Source organism: Ornithorhynchus anatinus, chromosome 2, assembly GCF_004115215.2.
Source record: "Ornithorhynchus anatinus isolate Pmale09 chromosome 2, mOrnAna1.pri.v4, whole genome shotgun sequence".
In the NCBI taxonomy this organism is placed as follows: Eukaryota; Metazoa; Chordata; class Mammalia; order Monotremata; family Ornithorhynchidae; genus Ornithorhynchus; species Ornithorhynchus anatinus.
This window is the reverse complement of record NC_041729.1, coordinates 76451970-76463332: the sequence shown is the minus strand read 5'-3', so window position 1 is coordinate 76463332 and position 11363 is coordinate 76451970.

Here is an 11363-nt window from a genome sequence, read left to right as displayed (position 1 = left end):
GTTCTTGTCTATTCATTTATTGCGGTACTTTGGGTTTCAGGAAGGAAAGGCTGGCCGGCTATGATTTAAACAGTTGGCAGCAGGCATGCTTGTGGCTTCAACCGTCAAAATCATTCTGGGCTAGTTATCTTCACTGCAAGACATTTCGTGTTGGATTTTTTATTTTTTATTCTTAATATGAACTCATCTTCATCCTCCTGTTTTCCTAGCAAATCATCTGCAAAAGACAAGATTCTGATTCTTTGTGGCTGGCAAGAGGAGAATCCAAGAATACCAAAATGAGTCATAAAAAGTTAAAGGTGAGTTTGAGAGAAGAGGAATTCAACCGAGTAGAGCCGCAGTAGCATAAAAACAGGAAAGAGCATTTCTTTGGCCTCGTAAAGAGAAATACTCTCAAAAAATCTCTAGTGTATTGGTACAACAGGGAATGAAATACTATTCGCGGTTGCATAACCCTTCCTGGGTGTTGTGCATTTCAACCGTGACTGAAAAAAAGTAAGCAGAACTAAAGCTAGTTACACTACGGGCCGATCATTCTTTATTAGAATGGCTACTAAGCTGGTTTTATATCGTACAGTCCAGTTTTTTAAGGGTATTTGTTAAGCACTTACTCTGCATCAAGCAATATCCCAAGGGCTGGGGTAGATAGAGATTAATCAGGTTGTACACATCCTGTCCCTCATGGGACTCAGAGTCTAAGTAGGACGGAGTAGGATTTAATCCCCATTTTATAGATGAGGAAGCCAGGGTCACAGACACGTGGCTTGAGTCAGGATTTGAATCCAGGTCATCTGACTTCCAGGCCCGGGTTTTTTCCACTAGGTCGTGCGGCTTCTCGACTGGTCTGCCCCCCGTCTGGCGCTGATATGGCACCGGGCACCTTTATGTCAAGTATTTTTATTTGAAACTCTCCGCTTCCCTCTACCTTGGTTCCTGCCGCCGAGTTCCAAGATTTAGAAGTAGTTCCTGTGTTTCGAGGGACTGGGAGAGGAATCCAGTGACTCTGGAGCAAGGATGGGGATCAGGGTCCTCTCAGCGACCCGTTTTAGATTATCCGGCTTACCATCGGGGAACTTTTTGTGTGTCCTCAGGATGCCACGTCACGATGAATCATAACGTGCCTCCGCTGCTTCTGAATTGGCAGTATCCAGTATTCTCAACTACAGTAAGTGGTCACCTAACGCTCTTATTAAGGCATCATGGCAGCCCTGAGATTCAGTGATTCCCCCGTATCTCATTTCACGCTTGTGGTTTATGGGTCACCGCAGGAAGCCATTTATTCATTCGTTCACTATAGGCGTCCACTGGCTTACAGTCACTCTATAGGTACAATCAATGTTTGATGCCTAACCAATGCAGTTAATAGGCCCTGACATCCCTCTGAGGGCTGCAAGTAAGAAAATCCCTCCTCGTTGCCTCCCTATCTAATCCATCAATAATGAATGGATCTCGGAGAAAGCTTTGCTTGTAATTTTTATCAGATCTTTATGTCACGGTGGATAGAGCACGGACCTGAGAGTCAGAAGGTCATGGGCTCTAATCCCAGCTCTGCCACTTGTCTGCTGTGTGACCTTGGGCAAGTCACTTCACTACTCTGACCCTCCATTACCCCATCTGTAAAATGGGGATTGAGACCGGGAGCCTCACGTGGGGGCTGTGTTCAACTCCATTTGCTTGTATCCGCCGCTTAGTCCACTTAACAAATCCCACAAGTGTTATCCCGTTATTGAAGAGACTGCTGAGCCGAGAACTAAAGAGCTCCTCGAACTGGAAAGGTAACAATTTAGAAATGGATGATGCAGCTCTCAATGGGTTTATTGCATTTCGGTAAGAGGGATCATGCCCAAAATCACTTCTGAAAATCCGATGCATCACTTCTGTAAGATGCTGAAAGAGATGAAGAAGCAGTCGTAGTCTCTCCGCAATTATGTTCAGTAAAGAGGGTGAGCTTATAAATAATTGACGAGGTCCCTAACAGAGAAGTATAAAGGTGCAGAGAGGTATTCTGAAGGAGCTCACCCGCTGCAATCTGATTTAGGGAAGAAAACTGTTACCTCTCCTGTTCAAGCTAAATTGGACACATTTTTCACTAAAACAGAAAAATCAGTAACTCAGTGGTATTTATTGAGTGCTTGCTGCATACAGAGCACTTTACTAAGCTCTTGGGAGAGTACGAGATAGCAGAGTTAGCAGACAGGTTTCTGCACGAGTTTACAGGTTACAGGGACCACTACCAGTCAGTGGAACCGAGTTTCTGCAGCCTCCTGCAAAGACCCGTAATCGTATTCCACCTACGATAATATTGGGATCAGTTTTGAATTACTTTTAGTGAACATTAAGCACTAGGTTTGTGGCACTTATTATTCTAGTATGTAAAATAATTTTACCTTCCTCCTCCTATCTAAATTATTGGAGTCTGTATCCTCCACTAGGTTATAAGCTTGTCCAACTCTGTTGTGCTCTCCTAAGCGCTTGGCTCAGTACCCTGCACAAAGTAGATGCTCATTGAGTATTATTGATTGGTAGGTTTTGGAACGGATTCCAATTATTTGTTACACAGCAATCTATGGGAAAACATCCATGATATCACCATTGACAATAAAATGGAATTTTCAAGGTCCGCGACTATGTCGTATCATAGGGTATGAGTGTGAGATTTATTGAACAGCCATTGTGTGCACGGCATCTGTACCGAGGAGCGGAAAAGGTACGAGTCGGATAACTTAGACCATTCCTGAACCGCAGGGACCCACTCCAACTATGAATAAAGGGTAGGAGGGATTGCCAATTGAAATGATAGAAACACCAAAACAAAAGAAAGCAAGGTCAACAATATATTCAGTAAGAGCTCAGAACATTGCACTAAGATAGTCTTCTAGACTCTAAGTTTGTTGTGGGCCGAGAATGTGTCTGTTATACTGTACTCTCCCAAGCGCTTAGTACCATGCTCTGTACACGGGAAGTGCTCAATAAATGTGATGAACTGACTACATAGAGTCCAACAATCCCAAGAGCCAAAAAACTTCTAATGTCAGGTGGTGGAGGAGCTGTCAAGATAGTGTGCTGCACTTCCACCACCACGATCAGTGCTTTGATTTTCCTTGTTTTAGTGGGAAAACTGATGACTTCACCTGGGAGCGCTATCCCAGCACTTAGAACAGTGCTTGGCACATAGTAAGTGCTTAACAAATACCAAAATTATTATTTTCCCAACATATACCTGAGTTCAGAAATAGCAGCAGGTGGTGGATGGTGGGGAAAACCACAGCATTTATGTACGTACCTGTAATTTATTTAATCTATTTTATCTATCTATATTAATGTCAGTCTCCCCCTCTAGACTGTAAGCTCATTATGGGCAGCGAATCTGTTTATTGTTGTACTCTGCCAAGCTCTTAGTATAGTAGCTTTGCACACAGTAAGTACTCAATAAATAAGATTGGATGAATAAATGGGATGAGGCATAGATCCAAAATTATGCTTCAGGGCCCCACTAACTTTTGTCTGCTCTGAATATTTTTGGGATATGTGGTCTAGATATGCAGTTCCTTTACCAGACAGTGTTTCTAGGACTAGAAGAAGTTGCTCGCTCCATCTGAACACTCTCTTTCCAATCATCTCTGAAAGATGTTAAAATCGCTAATAGCTCCCATCTTAGCAGTACTCCAATTTTTTATTCTTGCCCATCTTCAAAAGTGGCCATTTATCGCCTCCCTTTGTTTCCTATATTTCAGCCAGTTTTCTAGCTGACTGAACAAACCCTCCAATTTCGTAATTATTCTATTTTTAAAAATGACCTTTAATGTAGCGTTCACCCGGAGTTCCACAGATTCCTCTCCGACTACCTTAAGAACGCTTGGGTGAGTGCCATTCAGTCGTAACTTGTTTATATCGAGTTTATCAGTTTGGTCTGAAACTCCTGTATGGTCACCGTAATTTGACTGAGTTCCTTCGATTCATCTGCTATTTAAAAAGCAGTTGAGGTGTGGGAGGAGGAAAATGTTAGTTTGATCACACTGATGAGACGGTTAGACCGAACTGCCGAAATCACCGAGCCTGTTGGCGATCTCCTGCTCGTCAAATGGCTCCTCTGATTCCCTAGCCTACTTCTGACTTTCGATGTTTTTGAAAAATACTTTATGAGCTTTGGCCCTCAGTGCAAATACTTGTCAACCTTCTCTTTTGGCCCACCACGTTTCCCATTTGCACCTAAGATACTGCTCCTTATGGACTTGGCTCCTAACAATCGAGATTAATGGAATTCATTTTCCAAAATTAAAAAGTCCTCATTGTTTGGCAGGTCCAAGTGTTAGATTCTACTGAGTCGTGGTGACTATTGAGGAGCGACTCTTCCACATAAATCTCCTGCCCTAGGAAAAGCCCATCCAAGAGCCGTTTCTATTTTTTGGAAGGGAAAATGTGATCACTGACATATATTTATTTATCCAGAGTGCTGTCATATCTCATTTTAGGGTCAAAACTGTACCTCATTGTTTGTACTAGACCAAGTGTTACTGATGGAAAAGATGTTTCCCTAAAAAAAATGTAGCCTACTGGTTAGCTCCTTGTAGGCAGGGATAGAATCTACCAACCCTGTTGTATTGTCCTTTCCCAAGTGTTGAGTACAGTGCTCTGCACACGGTAAGTGCTCAATAAATAAGACTGATTATTAAAGACAGTGGATGTACAGATATTTACCGAAGAGGGGCTATTGTCAGGGCATTTTTTTTTAAATAGCAGACGAACCTTTCGGAGATTTTCGGAGAGGGGGGAAATGGTTTGATGATCTCTCTCAGTGTAAAGAGAGCTGAGACTTAAAGAGAGCAGTTCCACTTCTTACCCTAAACTCTTATAAATCCCCAAAACGATTTGGATGAGGTTCCCCGTCTGCTTGTTCACAGCACAGTGTTAACTTGTCCTGCTGGCTATCAAATGATGCGGATGATGCAGAATTTTGTTATTCATATTTTTTGTTCCAGCTGGAAATTTTTGTTCTGTATGAAGGGAAAGTTTTTTAGTTGATAACTTTTCTAGAGGTATTTTGAGCCTATGTTTGTGTTTTTCTTTCTCCACCAATTCTCAGTGGACTCATTACCACAGTTTAAAATGTTAACTGCACAAAGCACTAGATTAGACTTTCTGGAAGAACTACTGACACATTTAGGTCACTGTAAGAACATGGGAGACAATTTTTTAATACAACCATTGTACGAATTATTTGACTTCCTTGGTCTGCCCTTTTCTGTTTTTCCTCAGGAAGCAATTTGACCCCACCAGATTTAGGACTAATAATAAAGCCTTACAAATAGTGTTTTTACTAAGGCCAAATTTGCACATCACCCAGAGATGAAAAGCTCTTTCCAAAATATTTAATGAGATTAATTTGTTTTTATGATGTTGTTGGAAGAAATAGATGAGTATCTCTCCATAGATAGGGTTGGCTGAACCTCAATTTGAAATAAAATCTAGGCTGGCCCGAATTTTGAAAAATCATCAAAAACTCTTCTAGTGTTTTTGCCAAAACCTCGGCAGGATGTTACAATCGACATGAAGAAGCCAGAGAAGTGCATAAGAGGAAGAAACACTCTGCCCTCCACCCCATTTTAATTTTTTATTATCGTGAATTATTCTTTTCTGAAAGGAACTTGGCTGCCTTTTAAAAGAAGCCCCAGAGCATGTCGAGCAGGGGCTCAGTAAAATCCCACACTCCCCCACAAACATGGGATTAAAAAAAAAGTATCTGGTCATCCAGAAGTTACTGAGGGCCTCCCTAATTTAGAAACAGCAATTACTTCTTGAACACGACAATACATCATACTTTTTACCTAAGCCTCTCACAGACCGTTGGGAAGCTTTATCATTAGTCTTTGAGAATTGGAACACGGTTACCGAAGAAACGACCTAAAAGGCTCATTAATTTCCTGCAGCTGGTCTTAAAGCCGATGAGCTAGGGTAGCTGAGAGATGAGTTAATCTATTCAGTCTTATATTTCCACTCCTAGATACTCCCTTCTGAAGACCTGGTTTTGAACTGCTGACTGCTTTAAGATTTAGATTTTTATAAATGACTGCAGCTTTCATTAGTGCAAACCTCTGATAGTAGCCTCCAAAATCAAAATAACCGGGAGGCAAGAATGGAGGCCAGAAAATGAACTTTTAATTTGGACACGCTCCAGTTCCCGTCCTCATGGGGATAATGCTTGATACTTTGCATCTTGAAATATATATTTCATATATATATATATAATACGTTGTAATTTTGAATAGTCTCAGGAATAGCAGTTGCATCATTATTTTTTTTTAGGGTATTTGGTAAGCGCTTAAATATGTAACAGGCTCTGTACTGAATGCTAGGGTAGAGATCACAGCGGTAGCAACAGCCAGCCACGTGTCTCTCCCTGTCCCGAGCACCAGGCGCCATTCTGCCACCAGGAACAACGCACAGAGACGGGGGTCGCGGGACGGACTGTACGCTCAATGTGGACAGTGACCATGTCTACCAACTCTGCTGTACTGTATTCTCCCGAGAGCTGTATACAGAGCTCTGCACGCGGCCCTAAGCTCCCTGTGGGCAGGGAACATGGCTACCAACTCTGCTATACTGTACTCTCCCAAGCTCAGTGCTCTGCACACATCCCAGCTCCGCCACTGAAGATGCTGTGCGACCTCGGAGGAATCACTTAACCTCTCTGGGCCTCATCTGGAAACTGGAAATTCAGCACCCGTTCTCCCTCCTACTTAGACCGCGAACCCCATGAGGGACAGGGGATGTATCTGATGATTTTGTATCTACCCCAGTGCTCGGCCCCTAGGATGTGCTTAATTAGTTACCTCATCTTTGAAATGGGGATGGAGACTGTGAGCCTCACATGGGACAGTCTGATTGCCCTGTATCTACCCCAGCACTTCGAACAGTGCTCTGCACATGGTAAGCGCTTAACAAATATCAACATTATTATTATTATTATTATATATTACGGCCCTATTTATTTTGTTAATGAGGTGTACATCCCCTTGATTCTATTTATTTCGATGATGTTGTTTTTGTTTTGTTCTGTTTTGCTTTGCTGTCTGACTCCCCCATTTAGGCTGAGAGCCCATCATTGGGCAGGGATCGTCTCTAACCGTTGCCGAATTGTACATTCCAAGCGCTTAGTACAGTGCTCTGCACATAGTAAGCGCTCAATAAATACTATTGAATGAATGAATACATGGTAGTAGGGATGATAACGTTGATTTGGAAAGTCATGTGCAGGAACCGATCTCCTGGTGCTCTTGTTTGTTGGGCGGTGAAGGGTGGTCACCGATGGCCGTTGTTGTTTTAGCTGACATTCTTTCATTCAGTCAGTCACTCGATCATATTTAGTAAGCATTTACTGTGCTAAGCGCTGGGGAGAGTACAACAGTAAAAAGACACCCAGAAGCGTGTGCTGTCACGTGCTTTACGCCGGGCCCGTAGCGTAACCTGACAGTGTTCCATGTGCCACTTGGGCGAAACACCCCGATTTTCCACGGGCCTAGAGTGTTTTTCAGGGGGACCCATGAACCGCCCGCTTGACCCAGAGCTTCCACGTTCCCCTCCCAGGCCCATATGGATTCTGGTGTCCTGCCCGAGCCGTAGAACCCAGCCGCGGGACCTGTGGCGGAGGGAAATTCGAGGCTGAACATTTTTTAGCGTCCAGTTTTGTATGAGTTCCAGGCAGGATTTCAGACCAGCCAAAAACCGGGCCGTCTCCTATAAAATTGGGTCAATGGGCACCCGAGGCTCAAATGCCCCATTCCGTGGTCAATCAGGCTGTCGGAGAGATTGGCCTTTTCAGGCCTGTAAAATCGGTGGATGATATTGCCCTCCTGCTCTTGATAGAAATTGTGAGGGTGAGGAATTATTGCCATTTTCCTCCGTTGTCGGTGTTAATATGTTAAAGTGAATTATCGACGAGTACAATAAATATCTCATTTTCGTTTTCTTCTATCTATGGACCTTCCAGAGTGCGACATGTGACTATGTGGCACTATGTGAGATAGGAAAAGACGAGTTCTTTACTTATGATCTAAATGAGAGTTAGCGATAATGAGAGGACAAAACAAAAACTGCGGCGTACGTTCGAGTAGAAATAAAGTACTACGCTAAATCTGTTTTCCTTGTTAAGACAGAAAGCCAAATCCGCCACCTGCCCAAAAAGATGGACAAATAGACCACGTTGTTATTCGTTTCAGATTCCCAAGTCAAATGTATTTTTTTGTTTTCATTTCTTCTCGTTCTTTGAACCAGCTCCTTTCTGGTACGTCACTAGAAGCAAATCAGACCCTTATGGGAGCTAATTAGTTCCACCAGGGAGGACGCAGGGTGACCATCTGCAAGCAAAGAATATTTTACTGCGGCCTTTTAGGGGACTACTAAATATTATAATGGCTCTACCCACCCGGTCACCGCTGGCTCCTAGCCCGGTACCCCGTCTTCCTCCTCGTGCCACTTCTGCCCAAGTCTGAGCAGATGCACAATTAGCACAGGGGCAGAGCTTTACGCATTTGGCCACTCTGACATGAGGCAAAAACCATCTCTCCCCGCATTTGACATGGTGCCATGGCATCACGTTGTGTATCACAGCATGCTGATCCCATCTCCCCAAGATGTACACGCGGCCAGTGTAACCTAGTGACTTTACATGCGACATTTCGTCGGTTACCGTTTCTCTATTGCCGCTCTTCTCCTGCCTGCCCCTGGGGCAGCTCGGCTCCGGGACCTCAGGCAGCACTTCCACCAACTCTGTTGTATTGGACTCTCCCAAACGCTTTGCACAGTGGTCTGCACACAGAAAGCGCTCAATAATTACGATCGACCGATTGATTGACTGATCGACTTACACCCCGGATAACTCCTGACTCTCTGTCTTCTTTGAAAAGGGCGGCGCCCCGCCAGTTTATAAAAGGGCAGTGGGGTGGCCATCTTGTTAATGAGCTGTACATCACCTTGATTCTGTTATTTTGTTAATGAGATGTACATCACCTTGATTCTGTCACGTGGCTCAGTGGAAAGAGCACGGGCTGGGGAGTCAGAGGTCATGGGTTCGGATCCTGGCTCTACAGCTGTGTGACTGTGGGCAAGTCACTTCACTTCTCTGTGCCTCAGTTCCCTCATCTGCAAAAATGAGGATGAAGACTGTGAGCCTCACGTGGGACTACCTGATTATCCTGTATCTCCCCCAGCGCTTAGAACGGTGCTCTGCACATAGTAAGCGCTTAACAAATGCCAACATTATTATTATTATTATTTATTTGCTATTGTTTTAATGAGCTGTTCATCCCCTTGATTCTATTTATTGCTATTGTTTTTGTCTGTCCGTCTCCCCCGATGAGACCGTAAGCCCGTCAGAGGGCGGGGACCGTCTCTATCTGTTACCGATTTGTCCATTCCAAGCGCTTAGTACAGTGCTCTGCACATAGTAAGCGCTCAATAAATACTATTGAATGAATGAATCTTTGAGAGAAGTTTTACGACGGCCATCTTCGAGAAGGACTGGCGGTCACACCATCTTTGAAGTTGCCCATGCAGCTGATGTCTTTGGGAGGATGTGTCTAGTACAGCGCTCTGCCCAGAGTAAGCCTCAATAAATACTATTCTTTTCCTCCTAACCTTCTCATCTTTCTCTCCCTCGTTTATCTTCTAAGAGACTCTTCAACAGCCAAGTTTGCGATAGTATTGACATTAAGTTTCACTCTACAACAGTTGTTCACGATTGCAGAGCTCCTGGCCAGGAAACTGACTTGCTGCCATCAAGTGACAGTTGACAGCAGTGATATGGGAGCGATTGTGAAGGCGGGTACCGTGGCCATAAAGAAATCCCGTCAACGCTGCCCTAAGCTGCGGTGACTACATGTGAGAAACACTGAGCTAATTAGCAGGTCGTCCAACTGGAGAACGATTCTATACGGGATGGAAAGAACTCTTGAGTTAGGAGTGTTCATATCCTGACTTAGAAAGAGCATGGCCTAGGAGAGAAATAGAGCACGGGCCTGGGAGTCGGGGGACCTGGGTTCTCTTCCTGGCTCCATCACTCGTTTGCTGTGTGGTCATGGACAAGTCACTTAATTTGTCTGTGCCTAGGTCACCTCATCTACAAAATGGGCATTGACTGAGAGCCCCAGGTGGGACATGGACTGGGTCCGATCTTATTAACTTATATCTATCCCAGCACTTAGTACAGTGCCTGGCACGTAGTAAGTGCTGGAACGCCCTCCCTCCTCACCTCCGCCAAACCAACTCTCTTCCCCTCTTCAAAGCCCTACTGAGAGCTCACCTCCCCCGAGAGGCCTTCCCAGACTGAGCTTCCCCTTTTCCCTCTGCCCCCTCCCCCTTCCCCCCTTCACCTCCCCTCAGCTAAGCCCCCTTTCCCTCTGCTCCTCCCCCTCTCCCTTCCCCTCCCCTCAGCACCGTGCTCATTTGTATAGATTTTTATTACCCTGTTTATTTTGTTAATGAGGTGTACGTCCCCTTGATTCTATCTATCGTGATGATGTCGTTTTTGACCGTCTGTCTCCCCCGATTAGACACTGAGCCCCGTCATTGGGCAGGGATGGTCTCTATCTGTTGCCGAAGTGTATGTTCGAAGCGCTTAGTACAGTGCTCTGCACATAGTAAGCTCTCAAAAAATACAATTGAATGAATGAACAAATACCATTAAATATCTCTATATACATATATATAAATGTGTATATATGTATATATATATATATAATTGAAGGCCTCTGCCCCCAAAGAGAGAGGTTCATAACCCTAAATGTTGCACTCAAGGTTCCCCTAATTCCACCGACACCTTCCCACCGCAACTCTCCGCCCCCTTTCCTCCTCACTCCGTTCCTAACCTAGTTACAGCTAGTGAGCCCCCCACGAGACCGGGTCCGTGTCTTATTCCCGTTTCAGTATTCTCTCCCAGTGCTTAGTACAGTGCTCTGCACACAGATGCTTAATAAACGCTGCTGCTTACTACTAGCGAACTCTCTTCCCGTCTTCAAAGCCCCGCCGAGAGCTCACCCCCTCCAGGAGGCCTTCCCAGACTGAGCCCTCCCTTTCCCTCTGCCCCTCCTCCCCTCCCCATTCCCCCCTTCTCCCACCCTCTGCTCTACCCCCTCCCCACAGCACTTGGGTATATTTGTATATAATGATTTATTACTCTATTAATGATGTGCATACATCTATGATTCGATCTGATCTATTTTGATGGTATTGATGCCTACCTGTTTTGTTTTGCTGTCTGTCCCCTTTTAGACTGTGAGCCCGTGGCTGGGCAGGGATGGTCTCTATCTGTTGACGAATTGTACATTCGAAGCGCTTGGTACAGTGCTCTGCACACGGTAAGCGCTCAG